Source organism: Amblyomma americanum, chromosome 4 (assembly GCF_052857255.1).
Source record: "Amblyomma americanum isolate KBUSLIRL-KWMA chromosome 4, ASM5285725v1, whole genome shotgun sequence".
Classification (NCBI taxonomy): Eukaryota; Metazoa; Arthropoda; class Arachnida; order Ixodida; family Ixodidae; genus Amblyomma; species Amblyomma americanum.
Genome location: NC_135500.1, coordinates 220967620 through 220981326, shown reverse-complemented (window position 1 = coordinate 220981326; position 13707 = coordinate 220967620). Strand labels below are relative to the sequence as shown.

Here is a 13707-nt window from a genome sequence, read left to right as displayed (position 1 = left end):
AGCGTTAAAATATATTCGGTACCTTGACTGCAGTGTGTTTACAGCTGTTATGGCGTTGGTAAACACAGCAGCTGGTCGAGCACCCATAATTATCCAAGTTTGTTTTCGCCATCGGACGAAACACCTCACCGCTCGCCTCGCTCACTGCAAACTGAACCAGAGAGCCGCGTTGGCTGCGTCCGCCTTTCGCCCCCGCTGTTAACCAGGCGGCGCCACTCGCGCCCGCCAAACTACAGCGCACGGAGCCTATAGGACGCTGTTATGAACGGGATGCACACCAGCCGAAGAGCATTAACAGCGTCAGGTGGCCGACGACCGCACAGAAAAAGGATGCCTCCCTGGGAAGCAGCCTTTGGAATTATTCCCACGCTCGGCTCGGTGCGAATGACCTTCGCTTTGTCTGGCTCCTCGCAAGACGCGACCGACGGTGGACAGTCGACGGTGACTTCCAGTAATTAACCGTGTCTGACAAGAGCTGTCCCGACCGGAGAGAGCCCGCCGAGGTTGTGGCCGCGGCGCCGCAGCTGTGTTTGGATGGACACGTGCAGCTTGGGGCGAAGTAGCAGCGGACCTCCGAGTCCTCCTCGCGCGTTCCCACGGTGCCTCCGCGTGCTATGTGCTGTGCCACTACTCCGATCTGTGCCTTGTGTTCAACTGGCCACCACCTGGTCAAAGGGGCGGAGCCTTCGTGTATTTAACAAGCGTCCTAAGTGAGAACGAACGACAAGGCTCATCCAGTCGCTCGACACTACGAACATTTAATCTTTGACTGTTTGCTCCTTTGTACAATATTGATACGTGCCACTGTAGAATAAGTAGAAGCGCCTGCATTCGTAGAGAAAGAAGATGGTTCTCTCTCGCTCGCGCGGACCACTTAGGGACCGCCACAGTTTTACGTCTTGTTTCCGCATGTTCTCCTTCGAATTGTTCGTAACATTTGGTGGAGCAATGCTGGGTATACGCTTCCCGACCACCGCACTCCGCACAGCATCACTGCGGCCCTCACACCTGTCCACCAGCGACCCAGCCGCCGTAGCCGCGGAGAGTCGCCTGAATTTGGGCCCCTTCCCCCGCCCAAAAGAACGACGCAGCCTCGGCCACCGAGTCTGACATGGTCACCGACACCAGGTCCCCGGCACCGACCCAGCCCAGACCGTTGAGTCCAACTGCCATGACCACTGACACCCGGCCCCTGGCGCCGATCCTTTGCCACCCGCCGCGAACACCGCCATATTTTCACGGTGACGTGTTCGAAGACGCCGAGGATTGGCTGGAGACCTTCGAGCGGGTCGCCCGCTACAACGGCTGGAGCGACGAACGCAAGCCCCACAATGTATAATCTACTCTGGAGGAGTCTGCCCGGACGTGGTTTGAAAACCACGAGACTACCCTTCCCACCTGGGAGACGTTTTACCGGAATCTCCTGGCTACATTTCCCAACGCTTTCTGTAATATGTTCGCTTTCTGTAATATAATTCCTTGCAGCATTCTATCGTTGATTTTTTACCCGTATGTATTTCTGTTATACAATGTTCACTAATGCTTTTTTTCTCGTTTATCCATTATTGTATGTTTGCGTTCTCTTTATTGTGCACAGTGCCATTTCTGTAAGGGGTACAGACTCCGTAGAGCCGAATTCATTTGGCTTTTTGTCTGTACACACGTCCTATGTACAGTACTCACGGATTGAAATAGGACATTCGAAGCCAAGCCTTGCAGTGCCACGCAGGCATGTGGTAAACCACAGGCCGGCTCGTTGGCGGCTGGAAGGAACAATTCTGCTTTGTAGATGTTCTCCCCCTCGCGCCATACCACAATGCACCACCTTGGTTCCATGAGCATCTACGGGCGGCGCTCCATGAAGCGACGGCCACGCGCTCCGAATGTCCTATTTCAATCCGTGAGTACTGTACATGTATTGATGCAAATAAACTTGAATTGAATTTTAAGAGAATACGCCGACCACCGGGAGAAGGCTGAAGCTGCACTGCACTCCCGCAACCAGCGCACGAACGAAAGTGTGCGCATGTACATAGAGCACATGGCCCGTCTATATTCAAGCGTGCTGACCCCAACATGACGGGGGAGAACAAGCTTCGCTACCTCATGCGAGGGGTTAAGCAGGAGCTCTTCGCAGGCCTCGTACGGAGCCCACCCCGCACTGGAGCGGAATTTCTCACCGAGGCGACCACCATGGAGAAGACGCTCCAACAACGGGCCCGCCAGTACAATCGGGACAACAGCATTGCGCCCGAAACCTTTTCGCCGTGCCTAGGCGGCAGTGCAGACACCTTGCGCGAACTGATTCGGTCAGTTGTCTGGGAGGAACTGCCACGGTTTCGTCTGCCCCAGGTTGCGCCTGGGCCCCTGGCAGCGCTGACAGAAGTCGTCGGGGACGAAGTGCGGCAGGTCGCGCAGGCACCTCCTGTTCCCGAAGCGCCGCCCCAGTTCGATGCCAGACCCACATACGTGTCCGTTGTACGTCGCCCGGCTGGCTACGGTCCCGCTACTCCGACGCCTGCCATGAGCAGCATCGGTACATGTCACGCAACCGCACCTGGCTACGGCATCATCTCGGCGTCTCCCGTCAGTAGCACCGCCCCATATTCTGCAACTGCACCTGCTGCAGCTGAGCCACGTCCTCGGAAGTCGGATTTGTGGCGTACACTGGACCGTGGACCTCTGTGCTGCCACTGTGGGGAGCCCGCGGTCATCTTCGCCGAGCCTGTGCGTACCGCCAAGTGGGTCTTCGTGGTTTCCGTCCCGACGCACCTTGTCCTCAGAACGGTGAACGACCGCAAGAGATTGCGGAACATCTCTGGGCGCGCCAGAACCGTGTTTACCCTGGAAGGCGCGAGACCCGTTCGCCTTCGCCTATCCGCTATCGTGCTTCCAGCTCCGGCCGCCAGAGTAGCTCTGCTGGCCGTCGCTCGTCCAGTCCGCGTCGGGAAAACTAACACCAGCGACCTCTGCAGGCAAGGCCGCTGAAGTCGAGACGTGTCAAGATCCTGCATCGCGAAACCATCGAGCCGACGATACCTGGACAGAGTGGTAGCGACAGTACCCGGTACGCTGCATCCGATTTGCGGGCAATTGATATGGCACTGAGATTACCGCACTGCTCGATACCGGTGCTGATATGTTATGAGCCGTGCCTTTGCTGGAGGCCTTAAAATAGTTCTGACACCGTGGACGGGGACCCACATGCGCACCGCTGGTGGCCACCTAAATTCCCCTGTTGGCAAGTGCACGGCTAGAGTTGGAATTCGGGGTTTCACGTTCATTGGTGAATTTGTCGTGCTCTCCGAGTGTTCCAGAGACTTGATTCTAGGGATCGACTTCCTGCAGGCGAACGGCGCTGTGATTGACTTTAAAGACGCGCGTGTCACGTTCTCGACCAAACAGGCCGTGGCCCGCTCTGGCTCCCGAGATCCTTGCGGCAACGCTCTGCGCATTGTCGGGAATGACGTCACGGTGCCGCCGCGGTGCAGTGTCCTGGTGCTCGTGCGGAACGACCTATTTCACGACTACGAGGGCCTGGCGGACGGCCATACTCCACTGCTGCTTGAGCGGGGCCTTGTTGTTGCACGAGGTCTCGTCCGACTACGTGACAGCCGTACCCACGTCCTCCTGACCAACTTTTCCAACGAATATGAGCACCTCGTCAAAGGCACGGCTATTGCCTTCCTTCACAACGTTGCTGAGGTCCCAGGTTTGAGCACCATGGGAGGACCCACTCCATACAATGCTGGACCACACCACGTTCTTCAGTCAGTCCAAATAAATCCAGCCCTGCCATCGGCTCAGAGAGATCTTTTGTCGGGCCGCTTGGCAGACTTTGCGGACTGTTTCGCTACGTGCTCGAAGGTCGGCCGCACACCACTCGCCAAGCACCGTATCATCACTGATGAGACTACGCGACCAGTCTGCCAGCGCCCCTACCGTGTTTCCCCGATGGAGCGAGAAGCCATTCAGAATCAGGTTGCCGAAATGTTTGCGGACGATGTCATTCAGCCGTCCACCAGCCCATAGGCATCGCCAGTGCATGGGTCTTGTCAAAAAGACAGCGCTCTGCGTTTCTGTGTTGACTATAGAAAACTTAATCACGTGATCAAAAAGGACGTTTACCCACTGCCCAGGATAGACGACGCGCTCGATCGACTGCTGGACGCCCGGTACTTCTCGTCATTAGATCTTAAAAGCGGGTACTGGCAAATCGAAGTGGACGAGAGAGACCGGGAGAAGACAGCTTTCGTGACGCCCGACGGCCTCTATGAGTTTAAGGTGCTCCCATTTTGTCTGTGCTCAGCACCGGCCACGTTCCAACGCATGATGGACACCGTTCTCTTCGGCTTGAAGTGGCAGATCTGCCTGGTGTACCTGGACGATGTCGTTATATTTTGGACCACGTTCGACCAACACTTGGAACGGTTGCGCATTGTGCTCCAAGCACTCAAATCCGCCCAACTCACCATCAAAGCCGAGAAATGCAATTTTGGCTTTGAGGAACTTCGCTTTCTTGGTCACGTTGTGTTGTCAGCGCACAAGGTGTTCGCCCGGACCCTGACAAGACCGCTGCCGTCTCAGGTTTTCCACGCCAAACTGACAAGAAGGCCGTTTTCCGCTCTTTGGGTTTGTGCTCGTATTATTGGCGCTTTGCTGAAAATTTCTCGCGAATCGTCGAACCGCTAAACTCACTGCCTCGCGACGACACGCCCTTCGTGTGGGGAAGCGACCAAGAGGCTGCATTTGTCGAGCTTCGCAGCCGTCTACAAAGTGCTCCGATACTCGCCCATTTCGATGAACACGCTGACACGGAAATCCACAGTGATGCCAGCAATGTTGGCCTTGCTGCGGTACCAATCCAGTGGCAAGACTGTGCCGAGCGGGTCATCAGTTATGCCAGCCGAACACTTACGAGACCAATTATTCTACGACAGAGAAAGAGTACCTTGCAGTGATATGGGCCATCAGCAAGTTCCGGCCGTACCTCTACGGGCGACCCTTCCGTGTGGTAAGCGACCACCACTCCTTATGCTGGCTGGCGAGCCTCAAAGACCCCTCAGGACGCTTGGCTAGGTGGAGCTTATACGCTTGCAAGAATACGACTTAATAGTCGTCTATAAGTCGGGCCGTAAGCATCAGGATGCGGACTGTTTGTCGCGCGCGCCTATCACAACCGGTCCCTAAGAGCCCGCCGATGATTTTCCTTTCCTGGGCGCTGTTAGTACCACCCAAATGGCGCAAAGTTCAGCGGGCGAACTCGGAGTTCGCGCCGCTCATCGATTACCTCGAAGGCGTCGACGCTCGCATCCCGCGTGTTTTTCGTCGTGGGCTCCACACCTTCAATTTACACTCTGGTGTTCTCTACAAGCTCAACTTTGCCAGCAACAAAGAAACGTTCCTGCTTGTCGTACCATCGCAGTTGCGGCCAGAGATTTTAAGTGCCTGTCATGATGCACCCACCGCCGCCCATCTCGGAGTAAGTCATACAATCGCGCGGATTAAACAAAAGTATTATTGGCCCAGGTTACTCCCATCGGTGCGGGCCGACGTAAAAACATGCCGTGACTGTCAACGTCGGAAGACTCCTCCGTTGAAAGCAACCGGATTTCTTCACCCCGTCGAACCACCGAAGACCCCCTTTCACCAAGCGGGCATGGACCTCCTTGGCCATTTTCCGAAGTCTTCGTCTGGAAAGCGTTGGATCGTCGTTGCCACCGACTACCTGACGCGCTACGCTGAGACCACGTCTCTTGTCAAAGGCACTGCTGCTGAAGTGGCGCAGTTCTTCGTCCACAACATTGCCCTGCCCGCTTAACCCAGTCTGTGATGACTCTGGCGCACACCAGCCATCGACGTGCTACGGTCTATCACCCACAGACAAACGGGTTGGTAGAGCGACTCAACCGCACACTAGCCGACATGCTTTCTATGTTTGTTGACGTCAAGCATCGAACTTGGGACACCATTCTGCCGTACGTAATAACATTTGCATACAACACCGCCCTGCAGGAGACAACCCGACTGACCCTCTTTCAGCTTGTCTTTGGTCGGCACGTGACCACTCCGTTGCATGCTATGTTGCCCGTTGACGCCTACTGCGACTCTGAAGCTGACCACGACGCAGACACCTTCGTTCAGCGCGCTGAGGAAGCGCGGCAATTGGCACCCCTGCGAATTAACCGCCAACAGGAGACTGACGCCGCTGGGTGCAACCTCGGACGCCGCTTCGTCATTTACGCGCCTGGCGACTTGGTGTGGGTGTGGACACCTGTTCGTCGCCGCGGCCATTCTGGAAAGTTGCTGCGCAGATACTTCGGCCCTTACGAAGTAGTGCGCCTCATCAGTGATGTGACGTATGCAGTTGCTCCTGCCCAAGCGGCTTGCTCATTGCGCAGGTCACATCGTACTGAAGTCGTGCACATTGTTCGCATGGAGCCTTACCACGACAGACTCCCTGACTGAACAGCGGTTCACTGCAGCTGTGTTTTCGCGAACATTTCCCTCCTAGCCGTATCGTGGCGATGCTGCAGAAGAGGGGGCAGTGATACGTACCACTGTAGAAGAAGTAGCAACGCCTGCATTCGCAGAAAAAGAAGATGGTTCTCTCTCGCTCGCGCGCTCGGACCACTTAGGAACCGCCACAGTTTTACGTGTCTTCTCCGGAGGTTCCCCTTCGAATTGCTCGTAACAATATGTAAATAAGTTTCTTCAAAGGGACAGTAAACGTGTTTGTGTTTTCGTTTCCAAATGTCAAGCTTCCATCCCCCCTAGTCCCTTCTCCGGCCAATCCACGCTACCTGCATGCGTCACAACAACTGGTGGCAGCGGTGGGATGCTGCTACCCGTAACAACGCCGCAAGGAGCTCCATGTATACTTGCAAGCCCAACGTTCACCTATCCTTCATTCGTGCTTATCTAATGCTTCCGAACGGTGCCCTTATGTATATGGCCGCGGCTAAGTTATACGCTTGTCGATCCTTCGCCCCCGTACAAATGAAGGCATCCACCACAACTGCCTGTCAGCACACACCCGATTACATTTGCTCTCTCGAGCGCAGCCGTATTGCCACTGGTCAGCAGCGTTCTGATTGGCGGACTTCATCCACTGCGCATGCGCAGCACACTTCAGCGCGCGCTCAATCAAGCTGCGAACAGTGTCTGCTGCCCGCCTCCTCTATGCACACTGCACAGGTTTACTTTGGGCCGACAGGAATGGTACGCATCATATAGGTGGTATGCACAGCCGCCATACTTGAGGTAGCAAACCAACTCCGCAAGCATGTTTTCTTCGCGTGCCGCTTGGTCAGATGTTTAGGGGAATCCACCAAGGTGGAGTACACTGATAATAAGGGAGTAATTACTCACCGGAATCCACCCAAGCGCCGCCATACGCCTACAAGGGAACTTCGTAGTTAAAGAAAAATTCGTCCTGGTCCGAGGTTCGAACCCGGGACCACCGCTTGACCGGAGCAGTCGCTCTACCAATTGAGCTAACCGGGACGGCAACCTTATGGTAGTGCGAGAGCGAATTGATCAGCTCGAAGTGGGAACAATGTTGGCCAAATGTTTAGGGGAACCCCCCACAGTGAAGTAGATTTGAAATAAGTGTTGTGTTGGGTTTTATGGCACATAGGCAGCTAAGGCCATCATGCGCCAAGCACAAGGTATAGAATTGCTTTTCTACAGAATGTTTTGGAGTATAAAAAAGAGGCGATGGTGCAGATGACTTAAAAAGATTGTACTGCCTAGTAATAAAAGGGAAGAAATTTGGAAATGGCTAATGGTAAAAGCCTTAAAGATGGTCAGGCAGCATAAGCGACTTTCCTTGGCTAGCAAGGATCCTGAGGCTTCCAACCAATCAAATAAACAGCCTCAGCCTACTTCTCAAGAATGAGAAAGTGGCTGAGGTGTATCATGTATAAAGGCGATCCAGTGGTTAAAAAAAATTACAGCTTTTCAAGTACGCCTGCTGCTTTTAAAAAGCTAAAAATGGAAGGTATGTTAACAATGGCATTATCAGCTAAAAGCAATGTAGGGTGGAAAGGAATGCATTCATGATAAAGTTGAGTGAAGTACTTTTTTCTTAGTTTTTCTAGTTTTATACATGAGAATAAAATGTGGTTAATTGTAAGTTCACCTCCGCATTCTTCGCAAACAGGTTTATCTTGTTTTGTTAGCAGGAAGTTGTGCGTAAGGTGCGTGTGGCCTATTCTGAGACGGCATAAAATCACTTCTTTAAAACATTCTTGGTGCACACATGACTTAAATTCACCTAAAATCGGCTTTATTAAGTGTAGTTTATTATTCAATTCGCTGTTCCAAGCCGATTGCCATTTTTTCCTTAACTTCCTTTGTACTAATTTCATGCAGTCATTCAAGGGTATATTTACTTTTTTTATTTCCTTGCCACGAGCTTGAGCAGCACAGAAATCTGCTCGCTCATTGCCTTTTATGCCGACATGACTCGGGACCCAGCAGAGTTTAATGTTTTGTCTTCTAGCTGTGGCTGTTACTATGTTGTGTATAATGTCACCAAGTATAGGAGTGATTGCGTTTCTTGAGTGGAGGGCTGTAAGTATACTTAAAGAGTCTGTGTAAATAATAGCGTTTTCGAGGTTCTCGCTGAGTATTTTTTCTACGGTCACATATACTGCGTAACATTCTGCAGTGAAGATGGATGCGCACTGTGGAAGTCGTATTGTTGTCTCCGAATTCCCTCGCACCACTGCACTTCCTACATAAGTATCCGTTTTCGAACCGTCAGTATAAAAGGCTGTGAAACCATTGTATTTTTCCTCAAGTGCCAGAAATTCTTGTACTATTTGGAGTTGTGGAGTTTGCTTTTTGCGGAACTGTGTGAGAGTGAAATCGCACAATGTAGGAAAATCATACCATGGAGGCAGTGGACCTCGTCTTTGCGCAATGCTGGGTAATGTGTTCAGTATGCCGAGATTCTGGCAGATCTCTTCAAAGCGCAAGAGCAGTGGCCTGGTGGTTTGCGGTTTGTTGTTAAAGATTGTTCTGGATGGACATTTTGTAACTATTTCATAACAGATGTGTTTTGGAAGGGAACGGATTTTTAGGACGTATGAGCATGTAAGCATGCTTCTTCTATCTGTAAGTGATGGTTCGTTTGTTTCGACATAAAGACTGTTTATGGGCGACGTCCTGTAAGCGCCAGTGGAAAGACGCAACCCCAAATTATGCACTGGATCTAGTCGTTTCAAGTAGGATGGCCTTGCAGAACCATACACCAGGCAGCCATAGTCTAAGCAGGACCGTACCACAGAGCGATAGATGTGTAGAAGGCTTGCCCTTTCAGAACCCCAGTGTTTGTGTGAAAGCACTTTGAGTATATTCAGCGATCGAGAAGCTTTCTTTTTCAAGGCATTTATGTGAGGTAGAAAAGTTAGTTTTCGGTCAAATGTTATGCCTAAGAATTTGTGTTCAGTTTTTAAAGGTAACTGGCTTTCGTTTAGGTATAATGTGGGGTCTGTCTGTAGACCCCGTTTCAGTGAAAAAAGTAAGGCCACTGTTTTCTGTGGAGAGAACTAGAAACCATTCCTGTCTGCCCATGTTGCCAGTTTATTTATTGTTAGCTGTATTTGTCTTTCGCAAGTGGATATGTTTGAGGATGTACATGCTATCTGAAGATCGTCAACATAAACAGAATACATAATGGACCTTGGGATTATTTTCCTAATAGAATTCATTTTTACGACAAAGAGAGTTGTACTTAAAATACAGCCTTGGGGTACCCCATTTTCCTGAATAAAATTCTTTGAAAAGGTCGAGCCTAGGCGCACATGGAATGAGCGATTGGATAAAAAGTCTTATGCAATTTAACATCCTGCCGCGGACGCCAAGCTCGGCAAGGTCTTGCAGAATCCCAAACCTCCAGGTTGTGTCGTATGCCTTTTCTAAGTCAAAAAAGACTGCAAGACATTGTTGTCTGTGTATAAACGCATCTCTGACAGTATTTTCAAGGCGGACTAGGTGATCTGTGGTGCAGCATCCTTTTTTAAAACCACATTGATGGCTGTCGAGAAGTTCACGGGATTGAAGGACAAAAGTTAATCTTATGTTTAGGACACTTTCAAAGGACTTGGCGAGGCAACTGGTAAGGGCTATGGGTCTATAACTGTTCGGAGCGGTTGGTGGCTTCCCGGGTTTAAGAAACGGCACAATAATAGCTTCCTTCCAAGCTTTGGGTATTTTTCCTGATACCCAAACTTTGTTAAAAAACTTTAGAAGCGCCTCTACGGCAGGTTCAGAAAGATGGGCTAGCATTTGGTAATGTATTTGGTCTGGGCCGGGGGCGGTATGTTTACCGGCAGAAAGTACTGTTTGGATTTCTTGTATTGTAATTAAACTATTGTACGGTTCGTTTGTACCGCAGTCTGTCGGCAGTCTTTGTTTCTCTGCTGTCTTTTTGTATTTTAAAAATGAATCGCTGTAGTGGGATGAGCTGGAAACTTCGGAAAAATATTCGCCTAAAATATCTGCCTGTTGTTCTAGACTAGTCTGTACACCGGGGGCGGTAAGAAGGGGGACTGTGAACGGAGAGTAGTTGCCTTTTAGCTTTCTGACCTTCTCCCACATTTGTTTTGATGTGGTTGAGTTGTTTATCGACGACACGTAATTTTTCCAAGAAGATTTTTCTGCACTACGACGGATATAACGAGCTTTTGCTCTAGATTTGAAATAAGGGAGAATTTCGAAATCCGTAGGTTCAGATCGATCCCACCGGCGGAATGTAGATATAATTTCTTCTGCTTTCTGATCAATTACCTTTCAGCAATAAGACAGTTACGCTATTAATGTATCATTATCAACGGCAAAAAAAAAAGAAACAATCCCTTGCGATGCATGGTTTCGGTACGTACGTCATAACGAGCCCCTCATTTTTTGCTATCACAGCAATGCCTTAGAGCGAGAGAAATCTCTTGGAATTCTGCTGGGCTGTCCGCCGAGGGAGCATCCGAATCCACGCGCCTGCAGCTGCAGGATCCGCGTAGGTTAGACAAACGCGCCGCAGTTCAGTGAACGCTGGAAAAATGGGACGTGGCTGAGATGAGCCAAGGCAACGAGACAGCGTCGCGCAGCCGCGAACAAAATGCTGAGAAAGAGAGAGAAAAAAGCAAATGAATGATACGAAAAGAGTCGCTCGACGCATGTTCGGCTGAATACGGCTGCGCAGCACAGCTGTGAAATAAAACTACGCGAGCTTGCACGTTGGCCTAGCAGGCTGGTCAGACTCGTATAGAGCCTGTCCTGCTTCCCTGCTAAACGACATGCGGGGACGATACACACATCGAAAGAGAAGAACAAAAAGAAGGCAACCAAATCTGTCGCCACCACCCCCGAAGTGAAAACGCTTTACCTGCTAGCACCCACTATATAAAGCCTATCAAGCGCAAGTCAGATAGCGCTCATTTCATTTCATTATGCTCTCGGCGCGACACGAATCGTCCCACTCAACTCGCAACTCACTCAGTCGGGATGATCCTTACAGGAACACACAACGAATATGCTGAGGTGGGTTGTCGACAATATTCCGTGGCTACAGTACACGACGGACGGGACAATGGAGAAGGAAACACAACACAGCACTGTGTCCCTGCGTGTTTCCTTCTACGTCCCGTTCGTCGTATACTGTAGCCACGGGATACACAGAGCCAGTGGCTGTACTGTAAGAACATGCTCCCGCGCCGCACGGCCGGTTAACGAGGAAAAGGGTCGGCATCTGCGAGAACGCAACGCAAGTTGTCGGTACACAGTGGAAGGAAGAAGAGCGCGCGATAGCTCTAGCGGCAGCATCCGCCAGAACCCCATGATTGCATCTCCCGGCCGTGCCTCAGAGCAGGCAGGTTTGGCCGAGAGGGCGGTGTTGAGCAAAAGCAAGAGTTTTCGCCGCATCTTCCGAAGCTGACTTGGTGACAGAAGCTTCGTTGCGGTGCCAGCCCCGGACGGCCCAAGCACGGACTGCGTGCTCGGAGTCGCGGAGCGAGCCGAGGTCGACGGCACCGACCGAGCTAATCTTGCTAATGCGCGGTGTTTACGCTGCCAGCGGGTGTCAGTTGTCAGTTGACTGCTGGCACACAAGAAATATCGCGCGCTACGATGCATTGTTTGTTTTCATAGCTAGAAGGAACAGAAGAAAAAATACTGCCACGAAGCATGCTACAACGTCGGGTACTTACAGCGGCCAGAGGAAAACAAGCAGCTGTCAGAGGCCGACGACCGACGATAATCCCATGGAAAGCAGCCGAGAGTGCGGCTCGCAAGCGACGAGACGGGGCGCACGCAATCGTCGACGCAGCAGACCTCCTAGCTGCTGATGGTGCGGCCACGAAAGGCCCCTCGCGCGACACAGAGAACCGTCGCGGGCGGCTGGCCCACCGCACGAATCGGCGAGCACGGCAAGCGGGCGCGGCGGCGTCGGCGGCTGTGAGTTCACGGCGGCGGAGGCGAGGAGGAAAGCGGTGCGAGAGGGTGTGACTCAGAGGCCCCTGGCGGAGCGGCGCCGGACCTCTTCGTGCGCCGAAGGTAGCCGAGCGAGGCGGCATCGCTCCGTTGTGGCAGGCGTCGCCGCTGCTGCTGGTGTGCAGGTCCGTTTTTTAGGCGGCCGCGCGTTTCGCTTTTCCTTCTTCCTTCGGTGCGCAAAAGACCGAGAAAAAAAAGAAAAAAGCTGACACGTGCTAGGGGCAGCCGGCTGCTGGTATGGGGAGCTGAGAATTTCAAGTGCGCGTGGTTTTTAGCGCTGTACTAAACAGTATAATAGAGAGAGGCGGGCTATTTGGTGACTATTATTAGAATGCATCTTGAGAGATAGATAGATAAAGAGGAGGAGGGAAAGACAGGGATGTTAACCAGAAAGGTGTTCCCCCGTTGGCTAATGAAACCGCGAAAAAAGGCAAGGGACGAGGAAGAAACCAACAGGACAGAGCGCGGAAATTCATCTGGTTTATTACAACAGTGCGTCACAATTGTGCAATCATCGTAATCACATTGTAACATGACACTCGATCATCACGTAACACTGGTGCGCAGGCGTGTGCGGGACATCATGCTATCCAGATATGAATACTCTTTATCGAACAGGTTTACCGAGGTTTTGCTGACACACGAGCCGGATTCCTTCTTAATACAGAAGGCCTCATACACTTCTCTACTTAGTTTAGACCCGAACTTATTCAGTATTGTGGTATCGCGGAACCGAGGCGTGCAACCACGGCAGCGGCACCCCCACCCCCCCCCCGCCAATGCGCGCCTACTCCTGCGTAGTGCTCCTGAAGTCTTACGTTTCTACAATGTCCAGTTTGTCCGATGTAGCTTTTGCCACAGGACAGGGGTATAGGGTAAACGACCCCCCTTTTTGCACGGGACAAATCTGTCTGCGTGCTTGATACCGCATTCTTCCTTGTGCTCTCCCTGCACCTTGTTGCACAGGCCGGCCACTTTTTGGGGTGCGGTGAGACCACCGGCACGTCACCCTTCTGAGCCACTTTCTTCAAGCGATGCGAGACCTGGTGGTAGTGTGGGATGGCAACGGGTCTCTTGCGTTGCGCTCCTTCGCTGCGGCGGTGCTCAGGTACGCCCCTGGCTTCACTGGCAGGGGCCTGCAGCCCAGAGGTGATTAACTCCCCGGGGAAACCAGCACTGGCCAGCCCTTTTAGCTGGAAACCCACGCAGTGTGCC

At 52.1% G+C, this 13707-nt stretch overlaps 1 protein-coding gene across 1 annotated transcript in view; it reads right to left on the bottom strand.

Moving 5' to 3' along the window:
- LOC144129425 (uncharacterized) overlaps positions 1-12462 on the bottom strand; it is a 78880-nt gene extending 66418 nt beyond the window's left edge. Inside the window, exon 1 of the mRNA XM_077663572.1 lies at positions 12210-12462. The gene's annotated coding sequence lies outside the window, so the exon portion shown is untranslated. The remainder of the gene's footprint in view (positions 1-12209) is intronic.
- Positions 12463-13707: the final 1245 nt, after the last annotated feature.